The sequence below is a fragment of the Onychomys torridus genome, chromosome 23 (assembly GCF_903995425.1).
Source record: "Onychomys torridus chromosome 23, mOncTor1.1, whole genome shotgun sequence".
Lineage (NCBI taxonomy): Eukaryota > Metazoa > Chordata > Mammalia > Rodentia > Cricetidae > Onychomys > Onychomys torridus.
Window position 1 is genome coordinate 10,386,421 of NC_050465.1, and position 27,053 is coordinate 10,413,473.

Genomic DNA, 27,053 nt, shown 5'->3' on the forward strand with positions numbered 1-27,053 from the left:
TGAAAATAATCACTCAGAATCCTAATATTAATTGCAAAATGTTTGGCCTATTGTTCAGGCTTATTACTAACTAGCTCTTACAACTTAAATTAACCTATTTCTACTAATCTGTATTTTGCCACTTGACCTCATGGCTGTAATACATCTTTTTTAAAAAATTATATTTGTGTTTTAATTTTACACATCAGCCATGGGTTCCTTTGTCCTTCCCCTCCCGCACCCACCCCTAACTTTCCCCCTCCTCCCCTCCATTCCCATCAGCTCCAGGGCCAATACTCCCCTGGGGATTCATTTAAACCTGGTGGATTCAGTACAGGCAGGTCCAGTCCCTTCATTCCAGGCTGAGCAAAGTGTCCCTGTATAAGCCCAAGGTTCCAAACAGCCAGCTCATGCACTAAGGACAGGTCCTGGTCCCACAGCCTGGATGCCCCCCAAACAGTTCAAGCTATTCAATTGTCTCACTTATCCAGAGGGCCTGATCCAGCTGGGGGCTCCACAGCCTTTGGTTCATAATTCATGTGCTTCCATTCATTTGGCTATTTGTCCCTGTGCTTTTTCCAATCTTGGGCTCAACAATTCACACTCTTGCAGACCTTCCTCTTTCTCGACAGTTGGACACCTGGAGCTCCACCTGGGGCCTGGCTGAGGATCTCTGTATCCACTTCCATCAGTTATTGGATGAGAGTTCCAGCTTGACTGTTAGGGTGTTTGGTCATCTGATCACCAGACTAGGTCAGATCAGGCTTTCTCTTGATCATTGCCAGCAGTCTACAGAGGATGTATCATTGTGGATTTCAGGGGACCTCTCCAGCACTCTGCCTATTCCTGTTCTCATGTGGTCTTCATTTATCATGGTCTGTTATTCCTTGTTCTCCCTTTCTCTTCTTGATCCAGCTGGGATCTCCTGCTCCCCTAAGCTTTCTTTCCCTCAAAACTTGCCCTGCATTACTCCCACTGTCGTCCAGGTTGTTCATGTAGATCTCATCCATTTCTCTGTCATTGGGTGATCCTTGGGTCTTTTCTAGGGTCCTGTTTTCTAGGTAGCCTACCTGAGTTGTATAGCAGTCTGGTCATCTTTGTTTTACATCTAGTATCCTCCTATGATGAGTACATACCACGTTTGTCCTTCTGAGTCTGGGTTACCTCACTCAGGATGATTTTTTCTAGATCCATCCATTTGCCTGTAAACCTCATGATGTCATTGTTTTTCTCTGCTGAGTAGTACTCCATTGTGTATATGTACCATATTTTCTTTATCCATTCTTCAGTTGAAGGGCATCTAGGTTGTTTCCAGGTTCTGGCTATTGCAAACAATGCTGATATGAACATAGCTGAGCAAATGCCCTTGTGGTATAATTGAGCATTCCTGGGTCTATAGAACTAAACAGAGAATTCTCAACAGAGGAATATCAAATGGCTGAAAGACATTTAAGGAATTGCTCAACATCCCTAATTATCTGGGAGATGCAAATCAAAACGACTCTGAGATACCACCTTATACCTGTCAGAGTGGCTAAGATCAAAAACACAGAAGACAGCTTATGGTGGAGAGGATGTGGAGCAAGGGGAACTCTCCTCCACTGCTGGTAGGAATGCAAGCTTGTACAGCCACTTTGGAAATCAATATGGTGCTTCCTTAGAAAATTGGGAATCCATCTCCCCCAAGACCTGGCTGTAATACATCTTGCTCCTCTGGCTGCTGGCTGGCATTTTCTACAGACTCCACCCTTCTTCTCCCTGTTCCTCTGCTTGGATTTCCTGACTGGTTCTATCCTGCCTTGCTATAGGCCAAAACAACTTCTTTATTAACCAATGGTAATCAAACATATTAACAGCATATAGAGGGGTTATTCCACAGCAGAGTTGCCTAAGTCATGGTGTCTCTTCACAGCAGTAGAACACCGACTAAGACAACTATTTTCAAAGATATTTTATTTTGAGGATAACTATATTGAAAGTGAATGTCTGTTATGTAGAATATTTTCACCAAGAGGAGGTCAAAGAGAAAGAAGTTTGGACATACTGAATAATTGGAGGTAGTACAATTTCCCACAGGAGATACTTATAGGCAAAAACAAACTTTTAAACTTCGGGGAAAAACAGATTTTTCTAGCAACTTAAAATGAATTTAGTGAGTTAATTACTAGGTGAACCTAAATTTGGATCCTAAAATCCAATCAGTACAGTAAATGGAATTCATTGGTTTTCGTGGCATATGGATGAGAGACACTAACAGAGGTAGTTCCCTGGGGATGGGATTCTAGACAAGGGTGAGGTAGGGGATTGCCAGTGTCTGCTCCAGATCAACACCAAAGACAATGTCACAGAGTATGAGACTTGCCTTAGATAAAGAAGGGATCACAAGAAAGGGTTTATAAGACATAAGACAAGAAATGAAGCCACTTGACAGATTTCAAAAGTGACCTGATACAAGCACTGACCTATGCTTTGATTTGCACATGTAAGTATTCCATGCTAGGCAGCATATCCAAGGAAGGAAAGAGCTATTAAACCTCTTTCTCAAAATTGTGAGGTGCCTCCTTTCCAAAACATTTTAATCTCCCATGTCAGAAAAATATAGTATATTGAGGCTATCAGAATGAGAAAATTTGCTGTGATTTTCAAGAAGATTGCCCTGGTAGATAATTAGTCTCTAACATGTATGAAGATTGTTTCTGGATACATGTTACATGGCCTCATGCAATTTTCAGTGGCAGCATTGAAGGAGAATGGACATTTTTCCCCCACAATATAGTATCAAGGCAGTGGTGACTTGTAAGCAGTAGGGTGATATGTATGTTTTCTTGAGTATTCATGACCCTTGTTGAAATACAGAATAGCCTAGAAATACTAGAAAAATACTCTGAGGAATCTAACCACTATAATATTGAATGAAAATATTCTTAGATTATAAACTTTACTGGATAAATTTGACTTTCTTCATCCCTAAGAGACTTTAATCAAATACTACATTGAGTATTCACAAATCTTGTACCATGGCATTAGTGGGAAAAAATAAGTGAAGAATGTAAATAAATAAAAAAGGTCTATATAGATCCATCTCATTTATGTTTTCAATCATTTGAATACTTTTTTTTCACTCATTCAACTTCTTCAAACATTTCTCTTATGTGACTGACAGAGTATGTTAGAACAGCATCAGACAATTGTAGATGTTTCTAAAATTATGATGATTTTAACTTTTAACAAACTTTAATCCTTTGATTTGTACAAAATTATTTTCTGCTTTACTTCATTTGGATGTTGGAAATTATTTTATGTATACTATGCCTGATTTAAGAAGCAGGGAATTTTTCTCACAAATTTTCTATTATCAGTGATTATGACAAATTCAGACACATTTGGTGGCCTAGTTTCTGGTAAATGTCCAGAGCTATGGACAGTCCTTTCATTTCAGACATATATAGGTCCATTTTATGAGCTTGCAATAAAAAACGTACCTTAATCTGCCTTGCTCTGATCATTCATTGGCGTATTTTGTTGCTGGGATTTCTTAGCACACAGAAAATACTTCATAAAAGAATCATGACAATTCTTGGAATTCAACAGAAGTTGTGAATTTTATAGAGTCATTAGTCAGAAGCTGTTATGATTTTTCTGACCCTTGTCAGCTGCTAAAGTTTAGAATTAGGAACTTCCTTCCACACTATGCAGGGAGACTGCAAAGCATGTGTACATTCAAGGTGCTCTGCAGAGAAAATGGGTTCCATGGAGACCCTCATTTCACAGAGCTAATGTATTACAGATATTGTCAAGGAGTTGCTATAGAGACCAAATCTTAGGGAAATAGGATGAGACTTTCCGGGGATTCAGACCTTGTATTATTTGCCCTTGTCCAGCCTCAGTATAAGGGCTTTTGCCTGTCTTATTGTAACTTGCTTTGTTATGTTTGATTATTGTCTCTTGGAGGCCGGTTCTTTTCTGAAGTGAAGTGTAGGGGGAGTGGATCTGAGAAGAAGGGAAGATGAAGGGGAACTGGGAGGAGTAGGGGGAGGGAAACTGTGGGTGGAATGTATTGTATGAGAGAAGAATCTATTTTCAATAACGAAAAGAATCAAATGTAAACTACAGGTGTGCTTCAAAGTTTATTTTTCATACAAAATTGCACATGTACGTCGGCTAACCATAGTCAAATTTTCTTTATATCTTTCATTCTTTCACTCATTGTAATATTAATTTGAGTTTCCCTTTGTTCATGCTTTAAATTTAATTGGTGCTGGAACTTGGTAGTCTTATGAAACCAGCAATTGGCGGTTCACCTAATAAGTAATCTATATTTGTGTTAGGAAGTTAAAAAAAACAAGACTCTACACGAGAACATAAAGACATGTGCTTACAAAAAGACAATCCAAAGCAATGGGCTTCTATATTATGTTTCTTTGCTTTATCTAACTACAATATTCATCTGTCAGTTTATAAAAACCATATACACCTCCTGAATATGTCTAAAGGGATTAACCATTTAGTTACCTGCCAGACTCAAAAAATTCTAAGTTAATTAATCACAGGATTTCTAGAAGAAGCATCCTAGGAGCTGGGTGTGGTGACACACACCTTTGATGCCAGCACTCAGAGGACAGAAATAGGAAGATCTTTGTGTGTTTGAGAACAGCCCGGTCTGCATAGTTAGTTCTAAGCCAGCCAGTGTGCCACATTCCTTGACCCTTACATGGTAAAGGCAAAAACAAAAAACAAACACAAACCACAAACAGCAACAATAAAACTCCATAAGAACTGTATGCAGTCATTTTGTCATAAAATTAGCAGTAAATTTTAGATATTCATTACCAGGAGTATGGATATATTTGCTCCAGCTTAGTGTTTTGCTTTATAATAAAATTAATAACATCATCTTTTATTTTTACTTCCAGAGTTATAAGAAGCAACAAGGTGTTTTATGGTATCTTATGGATTTATCTTAATGTGAAAATGCATACATATCAAATGAGGAGAAAATTTGTGTACTTGAAGTCTGACTGCTGGACAAGTTTTTTTTTTTTTTTAATTAATATTTGTTCTGTCAGGGTTTGAATAGTTGCCCACTCACTCTACCACAATATCTATTCTTAAATTTAAGTAGTATGTGTGTATCAGAAATGTCTACAGAAAATGTAGGACAAGGCAAGAAATTAGGAATTGATTTCTGATGGATTACTTATATAACCCAAGTGTAACAACCATGACAAAATCTTTCCTTGGTATGCATATGTGTGTGTATTCATATATATATAAAATTATAGAAAATATACACAATATAATTATGTTTAATTTTAATTATTTAAGACAATACTAGCTATACACGTTGCATCCTGCAGGGGATTTATTTTAACATGGTTAGTATTGCAGGTGCACATTCTTTTCAGTGTAGTGTTTATACAACTGTGTTTATAACTATGTGTCTGTCATAACTGTGGATAGTATTTACAATTTAAAATAATATCTTAGCATTTAACTTAGAAGAATGATATCTTAATTTCATAATATCCTCAATTTACAAGAATAATTTTTCTCATTGTCTATGGGAATAATGAGGACAATGGAAGGGGGGTCATGTGGGAAAGGAGATGATGATGGAATACAGGGAAAATGTGTTTAATGTATAATAAATATGTATATATAACTGCCCTTAGATAACACAGAATTGAGTAGAGTGAATACATACCATGGAAATTTTAAAATAATGTTTCTCAATTATATTTAAACTATTTTTACCTTTGAACTCAGAAAATCTTTTAGTTTTCTTTTATGAAGTATTTTTAAAGGTCAAATATATGTGTACTAAAATGTATTATTTCTTTCACTCACACAGTAATAATGTTCTTTGGTTAGAAAAATCAGTTCATATTTATTGTTTTCATTTCAGCCTCTCTGATTAGATCTTAACTGAAACAGTTTGAGTTGCCCCAGGCTAGAACACACAGTGGAGACATGGTCTCTGCCTATTGCTTTTTTCATTGTACAACTAGAAAATGATCTTGTGCAAATCTTGTTTTATATTTATAAGAAAAAAAATCAAGAATTTTTGTTGCCCAGGGGTTAGTTGACCAACATCAAGTACATAGACTATAATAGAGAAATTATATTGGCTTCTCATTTTTAGTTCATACTACCTTTAAGTAAGAAAAGCTAGGATGTACACATTCTGTTTTTCTCTACTACTTCTCAGATTTTATTCCTTCTTTACAGATTGAAAGGACCACTTGGCCAACACTCACTGGCTTAGTCTTGTCCCATATAGATGTCACCCAGACTGTAGGTCTGAAAAATTCAAGGAATAGTACAAAATTCAGAACATCAATATAAAATGATTTGTGCCAATGTCCTGTCTCCTTTTAACACTTTGCTTTCTCTCTTTGACATTGTTTGGCATACATTTTTGATAACTGTCTATGTTTGCTCCTTCTGCCGACAGAGAAGCATTGTTGGTTTGGTAAAAACATCTTTATTTACCTCTGGGACAATAGCCTTCACTGTTACATACATACTTAGTCTACTTAACTTTTATGTGAAATCGCTCAAAAAGCCCCACTGAGCAAACATTTAAACTGTAAAGAGGATTATCCAACTCACCACTGTTTCTCACTGCATTATTTCAAAGGTCACAAAAAGGGACTCCCTACTTCCCAAGCACAGCTCTTGACAATCTTTTCTTGACACAGCGGCCAACATAATTCTCTTAAAAGTTTGCTAACCAAACCATCACTCTACAGAACTCCCAATTCATTTCCTATCTTATAATAAAAAAAAATCAAAGTTCATATAGAAACTTACCTATTCAGGCCTCCTGTTACACTTAGTTTACCTAATTTTAAATTGCTCAAATCCCACACTTTAGGCACATTGTGCTTATACATTCTATTCCTTTTGTCTGAAAATATTTTCAAGTAGATATCTTTATCAATAGATATTTTATTTTATTTTATTTTTTGCTATTTTAAGGTTTTTATCCAAATGTTTGACAGTGCTGTGTACATAGTGGGGAATCATTTTTTTGTTTAGTATCTGAGTGTCAGTGTTCTCTGCCCTTCTGTTGGGAAGAGTAGACACATTTAGTAGGAGTGCATTTATTAGTCTTTCTAATTTGTTTATCTCAAGATAATTGATTATAGAATGTAGTAGGTGAATGTCAAATTGATTCTACTTTTTTTTTCTTTATTATTATGTGTTTTAAATTTTATACATCAGCCATGGGTTCCCCTGTCCTCCCCCCTCGAACCCCCACCCCTCCCCTCCATTCCTATCTCCTCCAGGATCAAGTCACCCCTGGGGATTCATTTAAACATGGTGGATTCAGTACAGGCAGGTCCTGTCACCTCCTTCCAGACTGCGCAAAGTGTCCCTGTGTAAGCCCAAGGTTTCAAACAGCCAGCTCATGCACTAAGGACAGACCCTGGTCCCACAGACTGGGTGCCTCCCAAGCAGATCAAGCTATTCAGTTGTCTCACTTATCCAAAGGGCCTGATCTAGCTGGGGGCTCTACAGCCTTTGGTTCATAATTCATGTGCTTCCATTCGTTTGGCTATTTGACCCTGTGCTTTTTGCAATCTTGGATTCAACAACTCACACTCTTGCAGACCTTCCTCTTTCTCGACAGTTGGACACCTGGAGCTCCACCTGGGGCCTGGCTGAGGATCTCTGCATCCACTTCCATCACTTATTGGATGAGAGTTCCAGCATGACAGTTAGGGTGTTTAGCCATCTGATCAGCAGACTAGGTCAGATCAGGCTTTCTCTTGATCATTGCCAGCAGTCTACAGAGGATGTATCATTGTGGATTTCTGGGGACCTCTCTAGCACTCTGCCTATTCCTGTTCTCATGTGGTCTTCATTTATCATGGTCTGTTATTCCTTGTTCTCCCTTTTTCTTCTTGATCCAGCTGGGATCTTCTGCTCTCCTAAGCTTTCTTTCCCTCAAATCTTGCCCTTCATTACTCTGATGGTCGTCCAGATTGTTCATGTAGATCTCATCCATTTCTCTGTCATTGGGTGATCCTTGGGTCTTTCCTAGGGTCCCATTTTCTAGGTAGCCTCCCTGGAGTTGTGTAGCAGTCTAGTCATCTTTGTTTTACATCTAGTATCCTCCTATGAGTGAGTACATACCACGTTTGTCCTTCTGAGTCTGGGTTACCTCACTCAGGATGATTTTTTCTAGATCCATCCATTTGCCTAAAAACTTCATGATGTCATTGTTTTTCTCTGCTGAGTAGTACTCCATTGTGTATATGTACCATATTTTGTTTATCCATTCTTCAGTTGAATGGCATCTAGGTTGTTTCCAGGTTCTGGCTATTACAAACAAAGCTGATCCTAACATAGCTGAGCAAATGCCCTTATGGTATGATAGAGCATTCCTTGGGTATATGCCCAAGAGTGCTATAGCTTGGTCTTGGGGTAGATGGATTCCCAATTTTCTAAGGAAGTGCCATATTGATTTCCAAAGTGGCTGTACAAGCATGCATTCCCACCAGCAGTGGAGGAGAGTTCCCCTTGCTCCACATCCTCTCCAGCATAAGCTGTCTTCTGTGCTTTTTATTCTGACAAAAAACCCAGGATAGCCAAAAGAATCCTGCACAATAAAACAACCTCTGGAGGCATCACAATCCCCGACCTCAAGCTCTACTATAGAGCTACTGTAATAAAAACAGCTTGGTACTGGCATAAAAACCGACATGTGGACCAATGGAATCGAATTGAAGACCCTGACATTAACCCACACACCTATGAACATATAATTTTTGACAAAGAAGGCGAAAATGTACAATGGAAAAAAGAAAACATCTTCAACAAATGGTGCTGGCATAACTGGATGTCAATGTGTAGAAGGCAGCAAATAGATCCATATCTGTCACCAAGCACAAAACTTAAATCCAAGTGGATCAAAGACCTCAATATAAATCCAGCTACTCTGAACCTGATAGAAGAGAAAGTAGGAAGTACTCTTGAACACATTGGCACCAGAGATCACTTTCTAAATATAACACCAGTAGCACAGACATTGAGAGAAACAATCAATCAATGGGACCTGCTGAAACTGAGAAGCTTTTGTAGAGCAAAGGACATGGTCAACAAGACAAAGCGACAGCCTACAGAATGGGAAAAGGTCTTCACCAACCCCACATCTGACAGAGGGCTGAAAGCTAGAATATATAAAGAACTCAAGAAATTAGACATCAAAATGCCCAACAGTCCAATTAAGAAATGGGCTATAGAACTAAACAGAGAATTCTCCACAGAGGAAGTTCAAATGGCTGAAAGACATTTAAGGAATTGCTCAACATCCCTAATTATCTGGGAAATGCAAATCAAAATGACTCTGAGATACCACCTTACACCTGTCAGATTGATTCTACTTTTAAAAAGTGCTTTCTCACTGACTCAAAGATCCAAGTCCAAAGTATAAGCTCTGGTCTTTTCTCTAATGTAGCTGATGTTCTGATTCTCATCTCTCGACCTTCGCTGTCCCTTCTCCACTTCAAGCTACACTCCTGTGCCACCAGTACCAGCACCAGATTACATTTCCACATTACATTGACTGCTCCCAGATAAACTGCTAAACTTTAAGAAGAGAGAGAAGCAAGCAGCTAGGTCAGAAATATCTTTAAAGGTGCTTATCTCAGCCAAGCCATAAATCAGCACTCGGAAGACTGATGGTACACAAACATAAGTTTAGGTCAAGCTTGAGGTATAGTGCAAGAAGTCTCAAAACAAAAAAAAGTAAGATAATAATGCTATTCCAGCTAGGACTGACATGTTTTTATGGATTGTGTCATGGACTCCTGACAGACTGTAAGGGTTAGCTATGTAGAAGAATGTCACAGACTTGGTAAGAAAAATGCTGAATTCTCCTATTGTTTGAATATATAGTATTTTAAATCAAACATGAATTCTTGTGGATGGAATTATTTCTAGGGTAACTGAAATGTAAAGTACTTACTTTTATATGTTAAGTGTGATGCCATGTATCTGTAACTTCAGTGCTGTGTGGACAGAGATAGGTAGATTATGAGAGCTTCTTGGCCATTCAGTATAGCCAAAATGATGAGTTATTAGTTCATTGAAGGATTCTGTATCATTATGCTGAGAATGAGGGTCCATGGAAGAATCGGCCATAAACCAGATATCTTCATCAGATCCCTCCCATCAGGATCCAGGGTTCCCTGGGGAAGAGGAGACAGAGAGAGTGTAAGAGGCAGAAGGGATATCATACACCAAGAAAACAGGGCTGTGCAAATCAACACGAGCAAAGATCATATAAACCTCAGAAACTGAGGCAGCACGCACAGGGTCTGCATAGGTCTACTGCACATATATTATGGCTTCTAGTTTAGTGTTCTTATGAGATTCTTGAGTGTGAACAAGCAGCTTTCTGATTCTTGTGCCTGCTCTTGGACTCTGTTCCTTATGTTTGTTTTGTCTGTTTCTAATTTGTTATCTTTTGTTTTATCTTATTATCTTATAATATAATAATATTATATATTACGTTCCCTTATAATTCTGTTTTCCAAGGAGAGACAGAAAAGAAGTGGATCTGAAGGGAGGGGACACAGAGAGACTTGGGAGGAGTAGGAGTATAGGGAGGGGAAACCACGATCAGGAACTATTATGTGAGAAAAAAAGCATTTCAAAAAAGTCAAAAAAAAAAAAATACTATCTAAATAAAGAGATTGAGAGCAACAAAGGAAGTGAGTGAAGATTGACCACTGAGTTTTGCATACACGCACACACACACATTAAAACACACACACACACACACACACACACACACACACACACACACACACACCACACGGGGAGACATAAACAGAGGAGAAAGAAATGCAAGATGCTCTCTCTCAGTTTGCCTGTTTTAATGATATAAGATTATATAAGAAACCCACAAAATTCTGTCAACTGGAAACTAGGCAAAATTAAGAAGTGGTCCTATAACTCAGTGAAGGAAAATGCCATTATAAGTCACTTGGGTGAAGAAATTATCTATTAAACAATTGCTGTGTATCAGGTCTTTTTACATATGTTAGGTGTAAATTGGTGATTGTGGGCTCCTACATGAAACACTCCGTGCTGTCATTATACTCACCATGCATTCTCTATTTGGAAAGTATTCTACTTTCTTCCACAGCAACAAGTTTTTGGAAGGATTTTACATGATCACTATTTGTGGAGATTTGAATGAGAATGGTCCCCTTATGCTCTTATGGTTGATTGCTTATTCACCAGTTAGTGGAACTATTTGGGAAGGATCAGGAGGTGTGGCATTGTTGGAGGAAGTATGTTAATATGAGAGGACTTTGAATTTTCAAAAGCTTATACCATACACAGTCTCTCCTTCATTCTTCTCTCTCCCTGTTGACTTTGGATCAGGATGTAGAATTCTCAGCATCTGCTCTAGCACCAAGCCTCTCTGCTTCTTGCCGTAATGATCACAGACTAACCTTATCAATCTGTAAGCAATACTTTCTTTACCTTGGTTGTAGTGTCTCTTCACAGCTGCAGAAAAGTAACTGACTTGATTTTATTCATAAATTAAATACTATTTTTTATGTTTTGTCATTTTTTTATATTTATAATAAAAATAATTGACTGTATCCTGTTTTAAACTCTATTCTTTATGTGATAGTGAGTTTCTTATGAATGTTATTTTTCACACTCAAGAAAAAATATCTATAATTATTTAAAGGATATATTTAAGCATATATGTATTATTAAAAGTAGATGGATAATCTATTAAAGTACAATTAAATTGAAATGCATATATCTTCAAAGACTTGTTTAATACAAATGCTATGATGGATTATCCCACTTTTCCAGCAAATATATATTTATGTATTTATGGTTAAAACTACTTCATAAAGTATGTAATAATATCTTAAATATTAATATTTTAATTGTCTACTAAATAATCATTACCACAATAAAAATCTTATGAATTATTCTATACAAAGATATTAATAAGTCTATAGTGGTTCTTTTCTCATAATGCTTTGGTACAGTATATTGCTTAATTGGCTCTGCTAAAATTAGCATTTTAATATATGTTGAATATTAGTAAATATAATTTGGTTTATTAAGTCCTTTATTATTAAAACAATGAGAAGTTAATTTCTTCAGTTTGAGTGCACTCCTGTGTTGTCATGTGCTTTACTAGCTTTTCAAATCTCTGTAATGTAAGCATGGACTATGAAGGTTCTTCGTTTCACTGAAGAGGAAACTTAGAGCAGACTTAAGTGTTATCATGACCAACCTGCAATTTAAAAAGAATGGATTTTTCAAGAGATTGAAAATTGTGTATATTGATCTATTTTTTTTTCTTTTTTGTCTCAGAGAAAGTAACCACATTTACTTTTGAACTACTTTTGAACATTTTTTTTAGAAATGTGTTTTTCAAGTGTGCCTTTAAGTGTCAAAAATTAAACTTTCTTTCTGTGGAAGAAATTTATTATCATCAGTGGATTAAAGAGAAAATAAGAAAGTTAATGTTAGTGTTTCCTGTGGAGAGTAAGTTGATGTCTAATTTCAATAATGTATTTGATGGACTTTGCTTGTCAAATTTTATGATAGTGTATTGATTTGGAATTTCCTTAAACTTCCATCAAATCTATTACTCTTTACTTTGTTAACTTGGAAGTATGTTTATTTCCCAAATACTCAGCATTTCTGATATCTAAGTTTACAATGTTTCTAACCTCAAAGTTTTATTTTTTTGTACCAAGTGCAACTGTCAAAATCTAGTGGGAACATTTCAGTTATTTGATTCAATTTGTTAGACATCATTATAGACTATAGTTTCTTAATAAAGACTTAAGCGAGTAGCCTGGGTATATTTCTGAGCAGCAAAAACACAGGGTCAAGATTAGCTCCATCAACATTTGTTTGTTGTGTTGCCATTGTGTGACTTTAATGGGGAAACTGTGAACAAATGTCTAATTATCTGAATACAGCAGCACAGATGACAAACAATAGCAGTAAATATCAGATCAAAGTCTCACACTTAGGTTTGTGTAACAGTGCTTGAGGGGGCACTTAATAGGATTATGAGTGAACCAGCAGCATATAGCATAGCACTTTCTCCACACTCCAGCATGGTCACTGTCTCAGAGACCTACATTAGTAATTCATGAAGCTCCCTGTCCAACTTAACAGCTTTACTGGAGAAGTTACATTTGCTTCTTAACCTCACTTAGGAAGTCTTATGAAACTCACTTTCCACTCCAGTCAGAGATATTCCAATTTGGAAGACACAGTTACAGACAAAAGCGATATATAGCACTGGTCTCATTTGTGTTTCAATACATTTCTTTCATAGAATGTCATACAAGAAGAGCGTAAACAGAATCATTTTGTTTTGTTTTCTATTTGTATCACTTTGAACAGATTTTTCTTCCTTTTATTTTTATTTTTTTTGCTTTGCTTTTAATTTAGAATAACTAATTGCTGCTGTAAGGACCAGCCTTCAGCAGCTCAGGAATTAAGGGAGAATCACAGAGTTGGCAGACTAATCATTCAATTGACTGTTATATCTGAGGGAGTAAAACTTAACTCTCTAGGGCCAGCAAAAAAGGAAACACACACACACACACACACACACACACACACACACACACACACACACACACATCTTCAACATGTCAGAGTCTCTCTCTCTCTCTCTCTCTCTTTTTGTTTTTTTAAATTTCTTACCCCTATCCAGATGTATCCTGTCTGTGCATTCTTATATAGCTTTTATACCTCAGCAAAATCTTTCAAGCATTATAAAAATTACAATGTTATATTTTATTTTTAAGTGATGATTTCAATGAATACAATTAAAAAGCATCATGTTTTCCATATCCCTTACATGATTATACATTTCATATATTACAGGAGAAAAACAAATTATCCCCAAGAACCCACATATATTCATGTCCAAACAACATGTTATAGATTAACAGAACGTCAGCAAGCAAGGTGTTTTTTTCAGCCAGGTCTTTTACCAGCAGGCTGCTTTTTGCAGTTATAAAGAAAGGATCAATCATTTTATTATTCTTATAAGAAAAACTTGAAAGAATCATAAATCTAAAGTTTTATATATGAAAAACAATCAATCAGCTCTACTTTAAATCCTCAGGATGCATACCCACTCATCAACAGTTTTTATATGAGGAAATTGAGGGCAGAAATGGGTACAAGGAATTAACCATCACCTTTGATCACCAACCCATCCTAGCAAAAAAGGTATGTCAGCCAGCAACAGTCAGGCTACATTGTGTTGTTTCCTGACTTCAGTGAGTCCCCCATTCAACTATTAAAAGTGTGTCTTCTTAAACTTTAAACTGTTTCCCACAACTTTCTACCTCAAAGCCATTAAGAAAAACATGTTAACCCAACCTTAAGTCGTTATTTCCAGCTGTGTTTTAGCTATAATGAACACTGAAAACCTGTGAACACATCCCCCAACATTAATATTAAAAGAGCCTGAGAAAGCCTAGCTTCTGGACTCAGTTTTCTTTAATTGTTAACCTAAACCAGAGTCTATATGGCTCCTCAAGAGGAACTCATAAGTCCGAGCTGTGTGACACCTTCTTGTTCTTATTTTTTAATCTTTTTTTAATCATGTTTCATCAGGCGTGGGGCAACATTATATCCTGCCTTTACCTATATTAATTTTCCCACTAAACTTGCCTATGCCCTAATCCCTTCCTATATTTGTTAGAAACCTTTAATCATCAAAATTCTATTTAAACTAACACTATTACTGTATAAAAATCATCCCTTCAATTAAACAGTGCAGCTTAAGAGGATCTCATCTTTATAATAATCCACAGGTAAAAAATGCCCAGTAGAATGGGGTATTTCCAAGAGATAATATCACTACATTACAGGCAGTGGAGATCTCCCCACACTCATTCACACTATGCCAGATACCAGAGAAAAATGGCACTGGCAAACATGTACAGGCACAGCAATAGGAAGAGACATTCTGAAGCGGAAGCATCTGGAGCCTTGCCTATCTGAGATTTTCCCATCAGTGCCTTGTGTCCTGGTGGGCCAAACTCCTGAGGTCAGTTGCCACCTGCTGCTTCTCTGATGTGGCCACTCGCAGATAATTTGAAGTTCCACATCTTGTTTTATTGAAATTCTTCCTCACTATACTTCAAAGTAAGTCTTTGATATTTTCTGTTTTAATGCTACTCTGGAAATGATAACATCCCTTTTAAAATTAGTTCTGTACATTTTTATGATTGGTTTGAAACCTGCTGATATTTGTCTTTCACAGCATGGTTACAAAAGTTAGGTGTGGCTTATAGAAACACACTGAAAACTAAATGGATCATGGAAGACAAAATATTTGTGAAATATGTCAGTATCATGGGGTACATTAGTGGAAATTCAATGGTTTTAATTTTGCATTAGTTCACAGAGATTCAGGTTCAAGACTCTTAGAACAATGCATGTCCATCTGTGTCCGTACCTGTAGAGCCTCTCTGAAAATACCTATCATGAAATTACTCTTGACAGTTTGGACTGGGTCGACTCACTTTGCCTGGCACTTGCAGGGCTCCTGGATGAAGCACATGCAGAATGTGTATGACCCAAGTGTCCATCACCTGTCAAGCATCTTCTCTCACTCTTGATTTGGGTTCGTTTCATGTTATCTCTGGAATACAGGCACCAGGTCATCCATGACATCTGGCAGAAACCACAGCACACTGAGAAAATATAAAATGGATTTTGATGCCTGAGCTCTCATATCGTGTTTGTCTTTGGAACACTGTCCATTTGCTAGAGTACGTCTTTAACATGCTTCAGGCACGCTGGCTAACTTTCTTAGGGGGAGTTGCCGTTCAATTTTTGGTAAACAAATGAGCAAATTGTATTTCATTCACTGTTTTTTTTAAATCAAGTTGCTGTGCTCTGTCCATCTGCATTGAGAATCAACTTGGTGCCACCTACTTACTGCCTCTTTCAGTACTTTTTACTTTTTATTCTAGCTCTGTGTCATGTGGATACCCCCTGTAAGATACTACTTAGGTAAACATCCTTTATAGTATTGCTACATTAATGGCTAATTTATTTCTCTCTCATATATACTTCCTACTGAGTATGTACTTCTTAAATCTGTCCATTTAGCTCTGTTCTTAAGTACAGGTGTTCAGAAATACCAATTAAGATTGGACAACTTCTGTGGTAAAGATTGATTCTCCCTTTATCAGCAACCAATGACCTTGCATAGTTTTCCATCTAAGGGTGGGATGATGTGGAACTTTATCTGTCCTCATTGGCATGTTCAGTGGCATTATCATTATTCTGATTTTGTTCAGGCAACACTACCACCACCCGTTTACCATGTCCGAGCAAGGGGCTGTGGATCAAAAAATAGAGACAAAAGACAGCGGGTCATTCGTGCCAGGGGATGCCCAATGCCATTTATTGAAGGAGGGAGGAGACCTTAAATACAGGCTTACAGCACAATGGAGGAACCCCAGAGGGCGGAAGTTCACTACTGAATGTTCTACATTCTTGCATCTAAGCTGTTTACACCAAATGCAGAATACACAAACAAAGAACTTCCCTTAAGCATTCAGGAGGGTGGAGACCAGCAGGGAATCAGCATAGGGAGGACATCAAGGTCCAGGCAGGCAAGCAGGGCGGCAGTTACCCAACTTGGGAGTTCCAGGGCACTACAGGTCCCCCTGTTTTACCAAAAAATCAGCTTCTGACTTAGGTTGCGTGGGACGTCAACAGGCTGCCTTACCCGTCATGGAGACACTTGTTCAGGCCACACAAGCGCTCTGTCTTAGGTTGACAACTGCCCCCCAGCATTACCGGTCTCTGAATACTCATTATCATACAGGCTCAACCACGTGAGCTGTAGGGTTAACTGCTGCCAAAAATCTCAAAGTGGTGCTGGGCTTGCAACCTGTATGACACATAAAAGACCAGCAGAAGTCCTAACCCACCCATAGCCAGTAGGCTAGAGGCAATTGAGCCATTCCCTTCTTTAACGAGCCTTACTGCAAATTGGAGTCCTTATAAGATGGTATCCCAAAAGTAAATGGAACTTGAGTTTATTGAATTTATAACATTCAAAGCCAATTGAAATGTATATAACTACTGAATTAAATTTATCATGCCCAATAGAATGAAAGAGTACTTAACTATGGTAGCTACTTTTGCTGCCAGGGTCTCCATTGTGCTAGCTGTAGTGAAATGGCAATCCCAGAAACAGTAGCAGCAGTGGCTGCCACTGCTATAACAGCAACAGCGGTGTCAAATTCTCTTCTGGAGCGTCTGAGCATCATCGGTGTCTAATTGCCACAGTCCACTGGCATGGACACAGCTCCAGGAACACGAACCACCAAGGCCCATTTCTTGATCCTATCATGACTTAAGCTGGCAGCTCTGTAAAAGAACAACTAAGAACCATAAAGAAAAAGAAAGACAGACAGAAGACAAGGAGCAGAACTAATGTCTCATTAATGGCTACATTCAGGCTCACAGATTTTAAGGTATCTTCAAAAGGGGTTATATGAATTTCAGGAGGTCAATAAATGTTACACAGAGCCACTCCTGAAGAGTAGGTACTACACCAGCTTGAAGAGGGTTGTGAAAATGAAAAGGCTTAGCTGGCATGCTACTGTTAACAAATGAAAGTCAGTGACCTTCAGAGTTATCCTTAATCCCAAGGTGTCTGGGTGACACCTTCTCAAACCTACTTGAAAGAACAGTTACCATACATTATTACCTTCTGAAGAATCCAACTGCATGGCTACAGTTTCTAGGCTTATGTTAACGCTTGCCAAAGTTGGCCGTATTGGGCTCTCAATCCCCATTGGCATCAGAAGGGGAGAGTTTTTCACAGAGGCCCAATATGTCTCTGCCATGCTGGGATTCAGCAGCAGCCACAGGGCATACACAGCACTCAGGAACCCAAAGAGGAACCTCATTGTCCTGAGGAAAGACACAAACAGAACCCCGGGCCCACACCAACACCGGATCGAGTCCCTTCCAAGTGCCAGTAGAAAGATCCTTCCATCGCACCAAAGGGTAATTTGCAACAGGAGCCCTCCAGTGCTTATCTGCAGTGGATATTCCAGCAGAATCCACTGATAAAAAACTTAAAATGTATAAAACAAGGGAAAAAATAGAATGTGGGGAGGAGAGATGAGCCCCTAGCTCCCCCTTTTTACTTTAGCAATATATATTTTTAAGGTATGATGGTAGTAGCGTTCTACTATAGCCTGTCCTTGAGGGTTATAAGGAATACCAGTCTTATTAGCAATAGAAAAATCTTGGCAGAATTTTGAAAATCCTGTACTGCTGTAAGCAGGACCATTATCAGTCTTTATGCATTTAGGCACTCCCATATAAGCAAAGGCATGAAGACAATGATTCTTTACATCCTTAACCTTTTCCCCTGACTGGGCAGAGGCAAAAATTAAAGAGGAATATATATCAATAGACACACGGACATATTGTAATTTTCCAAAGGAAGGTACATGTGTGACGTCCATCTGCCACACATGATTAGGTAAGTCCTCGGGGATTAACTCCCAAATGAGGAACAGGTAAAAATTCAGCACAAAGAGGACATGATTTAACTATCTGGATGGCTTGTTCCCGGGTTATGCCTGTGTGATAATGAAGAGATCCAGCATTTAGATGACAATGCTGATGCAACTGAGTAGCCTTTTCAAAGGCAGAACAAATTAATGTGACAGCCATATGAGTAATGGCATCAGCCCTCTGATGACCTTCACTTAGAGGTCCAGGTAATTGGGTATGAGCTCTAATGTGACACACATAAAGGTTCTGTGAGCGGGACCATATGAATCCTTGCACTTGCAACAAATATTCATGAATGGAGAAATGGATGGTATGTAGGCTGTTGTCTCCAAAGGCATAATGGCATGTGCCACATATTGGCTATCAGTATAAATACTTACACACTCATCAGAAAACATCTGTAAAGCAAGCAACAGTGCCTGTACCTCTGCCATCTGGGCGGAAGTGTCCTGGACTTTCATTCTTTTCACTGTTACCAGAAACTACCACAGCAAAACCACGTGATGTGCCATCAGTAAATACTACACGGGCCTGAGGAATAGGAGTCATCTGTACTATCTTGGGAAATATGACAGGATGCAATTTAAAAAATTGACACACATCATTGGAGGTGTAGTGAGTATCAAACTGACCCTGCATGGAGCATGTCAGTATGGTCCAATCATTATCATTAGCTTGCAACCATACTATTTGAGACTGGTTGTATGGGGTCACCACAATATCTGGCTCCTTACCAAAAGTTTGAACACTGATCTTGATTCCCTTAGATATAATCTGAGCAACAGCTTGAGGATAAGGAGTAATGGTTTTCACTGGAGAAGCTGAGGAATGTACCCATAGAATAGGACCTGATTGCCAAAACACTCCAGTAGGTGAATGAGTAAAATAAAATATCAAACACAATAAGGGAGAAGAAAGATCTATATACTGTACATGAGCCTGTTCCAAGGCTTCTTGCACATGTTGTAGGGCTGTACGCCCTTCAGCTGTTAATTCACGGGGAGATGGTCAGGGTCACCCTTTAAGACATCATACAAGGGGCAAAGCTGACCTGTTGGAATCTTCAAAGTGGACCGAAGCCATTGAATATCTCCCAGAAAGGTTTGGAAATCATTAAGTGTGTGTAGCTGATCTGTAGGCAGAGTAATCTTTTGTGGACGTGTGCCTGTGCGTAACAATTCATGACCTAAGTAATGATAGGGAAAAGATACCTGCACCTTTTCTGGGGCTATTTGTAAATTAGCCAGGCTAAGAACCTCTTGTAATTTAGAAAAGGCATCAAAAACAAGTTTTTTATCTTTAGCAGCCAATAATATATCATCCATATAGATCAATCACAATTAAATGCCAATGTTTAGGAATTGACACAGGTGTAGGCAAACCAGGCTGTGTTGCTCCTATGAGAAGCATGGTTTTATTTACAGCTCTAAGATCCTGTAATAGCCTCCATTTTCCTGACTTTTTGTAGAGGCCAGTTGGGATCTCAAGATTCTTATGAAATTTTAGATATATCCAGCACCAGAATCCAATAATCTTTCAGTCTCAATCCCATATAATATTATCTTTAACTTAGGCTGTTTATCATTGATAACTGTTTGTCAAACACCTTTTCTCCTCAACTTCCTAAGCCTCCAGTTCTACATGTAGGCACCATTTTGCATTTAAAATATGAAAGCAAATAATAATTGAGCAATTCTATCATCAGCTTTTATCCTTTTTACATATGCCAATTATAAAAGCATTAAATACAATCTCTATAGGATTTGAAGAGGTAACTTTAGGCAATACTCTTGAGAATGTTTATAAAATCTTAAAAATAAGAGGATCCTTCTTTATAGATTCCAAGTAACACATTAATGCAAAAAGCCAATTATTAACAATGTGGACCAAACAATTTATCTGTATTTTATTTACTGGAGAAATAATTTTGTAACCTCTTTATTAGTAAGAGATTATTTTTATAGGTTTATCTTAGCAACATTATTTAAAAAGCTAACAACCCAATCCATTTCAGGTGTTATTTCTATAGCATTAAACCAAGACTTTCTAGAAAGCAACTTAAAGAGCAGAGCCAAATTTTCAGTAATGATCAACAGACAAGAGCATACCTAATATATACAGTTTAAAATTATCAATCCTGTTCCTTTAGCTTATCTACTATGAGAATCAACCATTCATCCAAACATTTATTAAGACAAAGGAATATAGCATTCTTTATGCAATGAATGACTAATATTCCTGGAAATTCAAACAGCATTGACTTAGCATTCCATGTCCTGACTGAAACCTTTTTTACCAGAAGTTGTTGGGCCCATTTAAACTTTTAGCACCTGCCCCTCTCCAGGCCTCTGCTCACTTGGCGGGCTCCGCAGGGTGCTTGGGCTCTAGTGCCCGCACCTGCCTGGGCCACCTGCCTGGGCCGAGCTCTGCTCCATTGCAGCTCCACCTCCCATGGTGTGTACCTGGTGGCCTGCTGCTCTGAGTCATCTCTCAGGCCATCACAAGCACCTTTGTCCAGCACACGCACGCACATGCACTTTCATTTAAAATTCCTCTTACTCCCATGAAGGTACTATCTAATAATGAGTTATTCCCACCATAAGGGAAAAACAGAAAAACATTTCCCACGAAGGGATCCTAAATATTGAATTATTCCCACTCGGAGGGAAAAATAGAAAACATTTAAACCAAAGTCAAGCAAACAGACAACAAAACTTGAACCTCTGGGCTTGCTTGTTTGTTCAGCCAGCAGCAGTGAGGCCTACTTACTGACTCCCTGCAATTCAGATGCTGCCGCTCTGTGCTGGCAGGCAGAAAGAGCTCAGAGCTCTAGTTATCCTGAAACTTCATCAGAAAGAGCCCTTTCTTCCTCCATTCCACTGGGAAGAGGCTTTTCTCTTTCCTTCATCCTTCCTCTACAAGGCCCCAAAATCTTTAGGCCTAGTTTCAAAATTTTTTCTCCTTTTTACTGGGAAAATCCTTTATACTTGATTAAAACCTCCTCCCTTTTCTAATGGGAAATTTCCTTTCCTTCCCTCTTCTCTATTGGGAAGATTTCCTTTTTTATTTTAAATCTTTAGCCGTCTTGCTCTTTCTTACCTTTGGTGCCTTCCTGCTTCAGCAGTCCAATTAACTGTGAGCTAGCTACACCCATTTCAATTCACCCTTCTCTTCTCTTTTTTCTTTAAATTGCTGGCGCCAGACTTACCCGGGTGTCCATCAGCTCTTCCCTTCTTTCTGGGATCCCGGTAGAACCTCCATTTGTTGCAGTAGCGCCTGCGCTACCACTACCCGTTTACCAAGTCCGAGCAAGGGGCTGTGGATCAAAAAACAGAGACAAAAGACAGCGGGTCATTCGTGCCAAGGGATGCCCAATGCCGTTTATTGAAGGAGGGAGGAGACCTTAAATACAGGATTACAGCACAATGAAGGAACCACGGAGGGCGGAAGTTCACTACTGAATGTTCTACATTCTTGCATCTAAACTGTTTACACCAAATGCAGGATACACAAACAAAGAACTTCCCTTAAGCATTCAGGAGGGTGGAGACCAGCAGGGAATCAGCACAGGGAGGACATCAAGGTCAAGGTCAGGCAAGCAGGGCCAGGGCGGCAGTTACCCAACTTGGGAGTTCCAGGGCACTACACATGTTTCCATGTACTATCTAATGTGGTGATTATATCCACCAAAATATACTGTGCCTCCCAATAAAATCTGTCTGAGGATCAAAGGAAAAGGCCAGCCTAGTAAACATAGAAGTCAGATAATAGTAGCACTTAGCAGGCAGGGATCTCTCTGGATTTCTGTGAGTGCAAGGCCACACTAGGAACAGAGGCAGGTGTGGTGGCACACCCCTTGAATTCCAACACTGGTTAACCATAGAGGTCTGGAGGTCTGTACAGAGAGACAGAAAGTGACAAATCTGGGCAGGAAGAGGAAGTGATTTAGCTGAGGTAGAGAGCACAAATCAGATGGCAGAACAGCAAGGCATATAGGTGTGGGTAGACAGGAAGTAGCTCCTTTTTGGAAGCTGCAGAGTTGGTGAGGTAAGGTTAACTGTAGCTTTCCCTATTTCCCTGATCTCTCAGGTTTTCACCTTTATATCTGGCCCATGTTTTTTTTTTTTTTTTTTTTTTTATTTATAAGACCCTTTAAGACTAGTGTTACATTCTAGGAAACGCAATTTATCCACAGATGTGCTAGGCCTCTAGATTTGAATCCTTAACCATCCTTGCCATTGGTTTGCATAAAATGGAACAGAAAAGGCAGTGGCAAAGGGCCCAGAACAATAAGTCTATCTAACTGAAAGAGAAATAAGTTCTGGATTTACAGAAAGCTATCCTCATGACAGTATTTAAAGGCAGAAGAATGGAAGAACATTGAGAGAAATGGCGTACAATAGAATTAATGTCCACTAAATGATGTGCAATTTTATGTTGTCAGAGAGGAAGTAGAAGGTAAGGAACTTGATCCTTAGGGGAGGAGAGTAAGGCTGAGAAGAAGACACAGAAGCCAGAAAGCAAATAGAACAAATTAAAAAAAATTATAAATAGAATGTTTTGCTTTATTGAGATTTTTTTTAATCTAATAAGTAGTAAACCCAGAAAAACAGGTCTGATTCTGAATCAGAGACTATTAAATATCAGGCCAAGTAATTGTTAAGTCGGCTGTATGCATCCTATGTTACAAAAATACCATTTCTGTAAAAAAGCACCATGTGCAAGTGCACCCAACTAATGACGTAGGAAGGCAGGACAAGAAAGGGAGGCTGGGATGATGGTTCTACATTATGATGATCTCTCACTCTTCCAGAGGACCCAGATTTGGTTTGCAGTATAACTGCTCACAACTGTCTGTAACTCCAGTCTATAGAGAGTCCTATGCTCTCTCCTGACCTCAGCAGGCTCCAGGTGCACAGACATGGCACCTGTACGTAAATACAGGCAAACACTCAAACATATGAAACAAAATCCAATCAGTCTTTTTAAAGGAGTTAGAACAAACATCTTTTCTTTCCTCCTGTTTGTTTGTTTTGTGCTATTCCAAAGTGTTAGATTTTGTTTTATTATTCATTTTATTATATCCCTTAGACACCTGTTTGTCTTCTAATGAGAGGCCAAAAGGAGACAGATCTGGATGGGAGTTGATGTAGGGAGCAAGTGTGAGGAATAGAAGGAGAAGAAACTGTAGTCAGGTTCTATTATGTCAGAGAAAAACCTGCTTTCAATAGAAGAGGGAAAAAGAAAAAATACTGAAAGAATAGCTGGGAAGGAACTCATATACAAATACGAAGCTTGGATGACTTCAGTAAGCCAAACATTAATTTTGTTAGGGACATTGTGTCTTCTGTTTTAGAAATGCTAGGTTTGGGGCATTTATAAATAAGTAACATCTTATTGTGTCTAATTAGTGCCTGTAGACAGGAGATGGAAATTCAGGATGTAAAACACAGCACAAGGACAGGTTAAGTGCTCATCTTTTTCAGACTTTCATGAAAATTGTAAGAAAATATCAGTTAACAATTACCAATTGGTTATCACTATACTGCTAAATGATTTTTGATGATTTTAATGAAGAAGATATTTTTTTTCTCACCAAAGGAAGTATTTGAAAATGGTTTCTTGATTATCGAATCTCTCAACTCTCATTAGAGAAGTTCCTTTTTGCAGTAGATGATGATTAACTCAGAGACCCACAACTGACCAACATATAGACAACACGAGACTATGCAGTGCTCATCCCTAATTGGGACATCTATATCCTCACCCTCTGAGGTCCAGGGGTTATTTGGGAAGAGATTACAAAAGGATATAAGAGCCAGGGGTGACTACAGTAAAACTATTTTCTAGATACGACTGGGTAGTTACATTTATGACCTCACAGCAGTTTTGACAGAATGCACCAGATTACGCCAGACAAAACCTCAGCATAGATGATGGTTGTCATAAATCCACCCCTATATGAGTAACTATTGGCAATTAATGACTGTTGGGAAAGGGTAAATCAGTTTTCTTCAAGAATGCAACCTATGAGTCAGTATCATGATCCAGCAGATGGCCCTACACCCATGCATCCACTGGTAGTACTAAGTGAACTAGTTTGTTTAAAGAATACATGAAATTAGGAGGGATAAGGAGGGTACCAGAGGAGAGGAAATGGCAGATGAGTTTCCATCAAAACAATATTTATATTCTGATGCATGACCATTGTTGAAAATGTCAAGAGTTCGGAGAATTTCCATTTAGAATTCTATGTTCCAGTGCTACAGGGAAAAGTTTAGTTTTTCAGATGTCCTGCTCCCTTATTATATGGAGTTAACTCCCTTTGGTATTGTCCCCTTGATTTCTTTTGTCCAACGTTTTTCTTTTTTTTAAAATTCTGTTTTATTTACAGTTTTTGTTTTGTTTATGCATTTTGTTGTTGTTGATTTTTGTAGCTGGGGCTTGAACCTGGAGCTCTGTGCATAGGAAGCATGAGCAGGACCATTAGGTCACATCTCCAACCTCTTTTCTAATAATTACAGTACAGAGTTCATTGTTTCCTCAAGAGACAACAATTATTTCACCATTCCATATCAATTCTTAATATATATCCTATAATTGTATACTTGTACTTTAGTGTAGAAGTAGGCATACACAATTTATATAGAACATTTTTGTGAAATTCTAATAGTTAAAAATTTAAGAAGGCAAATTTCATTTGTATTTAGTTAAGAAATGTAAAATATCAATGAAAATTTTAGTGTTTGACATTCCTAAAGACACTATATATATTCCAGAGCTATAAATTTAAAAAAGAAGGTAATTTTCTCAAAAGGCTAAGTAAAATTAAACCTATTTTAAAATCCTTTTGTAGACAAGGAAATTCCTTACTAGACTATCATCATACTAAGATTAATAACTCCATTTCTCATTGTCTCCTAGAAAGACACAGCTCAGACCAGACCATTAGAGCAAAGGATTAAAATACAGACAAATCCTTTCTAGCTTTCACTGTGGGAGATCTTGTGTTTTATTGCCCTGCAAACAGGCAGCTTGATTGAAGGAATGGCAAAAGAATGGTCTGCAGCTGTGGAGACTGAAGTGTTCTCTGAACCCCTGATGTTGAGAAGACATTGCAAGACACAATGTTGAGAAGAGGTTAGAGACTTGCATACATGTACCTAGCAGTTAGCATGCCAATTTAAAACAGAAAAATCAATGACTTCTCTCTCCACTTGGCATTCTGAAAATCAAAATGAGAGTATGTTTAAGTGATAACATTCATTTTAAGTTTGCGTGTTTTTATGACATATGACATATGTTGCGTCTTTTATGGCACTGAGAATTTATGATGTTTCTCCAAATATTAAAAATGAACTCCATTTATTTTCATGCAATATTTTCAATTTGAAAATGGCAATTAATGAATGAAAAGTCAAAAGCAACCCTTAACATTGCTGTTTACATGTTTAATGTTCTCTGTGTGTTTGTGTCTTTGTTTATGTATAGCATGTATGAAATGAGTAGAAATATTCTAAAGAGAAAAAATTATAGACTTTTAAACCAAACTGTATTCTGTATGATTTACTGTTGAAAATTTGCTCTTTTGTTTTTGTATTTCCTTGTTGATTCCTTCATACATATCAAATACCAGGGTCAGTGTACCCTTATTATTCTGTCAGTATATTTGTTACTTCTTACACATGTCTTACAAATGTCATTGATTTGTGGATATCTAGTTTAGAGACTTTCAATTTAAAGAGCAATATTTAATATTCAATAATGGAAAAAGGTATAAAGATAAGAACAGTGATTAAAACTTGAATTCAAATGAGCAGGCACTATCTGGAGCACATCATATTGTGGCTGCAAGCTATTATCAGGGCTTTGGTTCTACTTAACAGTTGGATCTTCAATAGCTCAGAAATAAAGGTTACAGTACTGCACTTTAGTGCAATGCAGTCATAATTCACTATGAATGAAGAGCTGGATTCAGGACTGCGTTGGAGACTAGAATCTGGGTATGCTCAAGTACCTTATAGAAAATGACAGAGTATTTCTCTATGACCAATATCCATTGACTTTAAATCAATAGGTTAGTTATTATTATCTAATATAATGTAAATGCTGTATAGATAATAATACAATGATGATTATAAGATGATAGGGGCAATATGTATCTATTTGAAACAAACATATGCTTTGTTTTTGTTTTCCGAATAGTTTGGATCTGTGGTTTGGGAATCTACAGGAAGACAGAGGACTGACTGTGCATTCTTAACCCACTGAGTCAATGTGCTATGTAGTCACATTGCCCCTCAGGAGGGCAGTGGTGTGGAAGTGGAACATGGTCTCTTAGGACAGAGGAGGTCTTCACTGTAGTCCTTACTTATGACCTTCCAATAGGGTAACACATTTTACTCAGGTGTATAGCATGGAGTATTACTCCTATGTCAAGATATATGTCTATAAAATATGAAGCATCCTGTTTAATAGCTTATTAAAGT

General features: G+C 38.0%; 1 long non-coding RNA gene across 1 annotated transcript in view; it reads right to left on the bottom strand.

Annotated features, from left to right (window-relative positions):
- The window catches only part of LOC118572920, a 31,776-nt gene extending 9,860 nt beyond the window's left edge, over window positions 1-21,916 (bottom strand). Inside the window, exons 1-2 of the long non-coding RNA XR_004943566.1 lie at window positions 21,773-21,916; window positions 9,956-10,178 (exon numbers count right to left, since the gene is read on the bottom strand). This is a non-coding gene — a long non-coding RNA (uncharacterized LOC118572920). The remainder of the gene's footprint in view (window positions 1-9,955; window positions 10,179-21,772) is intronic.
- Between the last annotated feature and the right edge of the window lie 5,137 nt (window positions 21,917-27,053).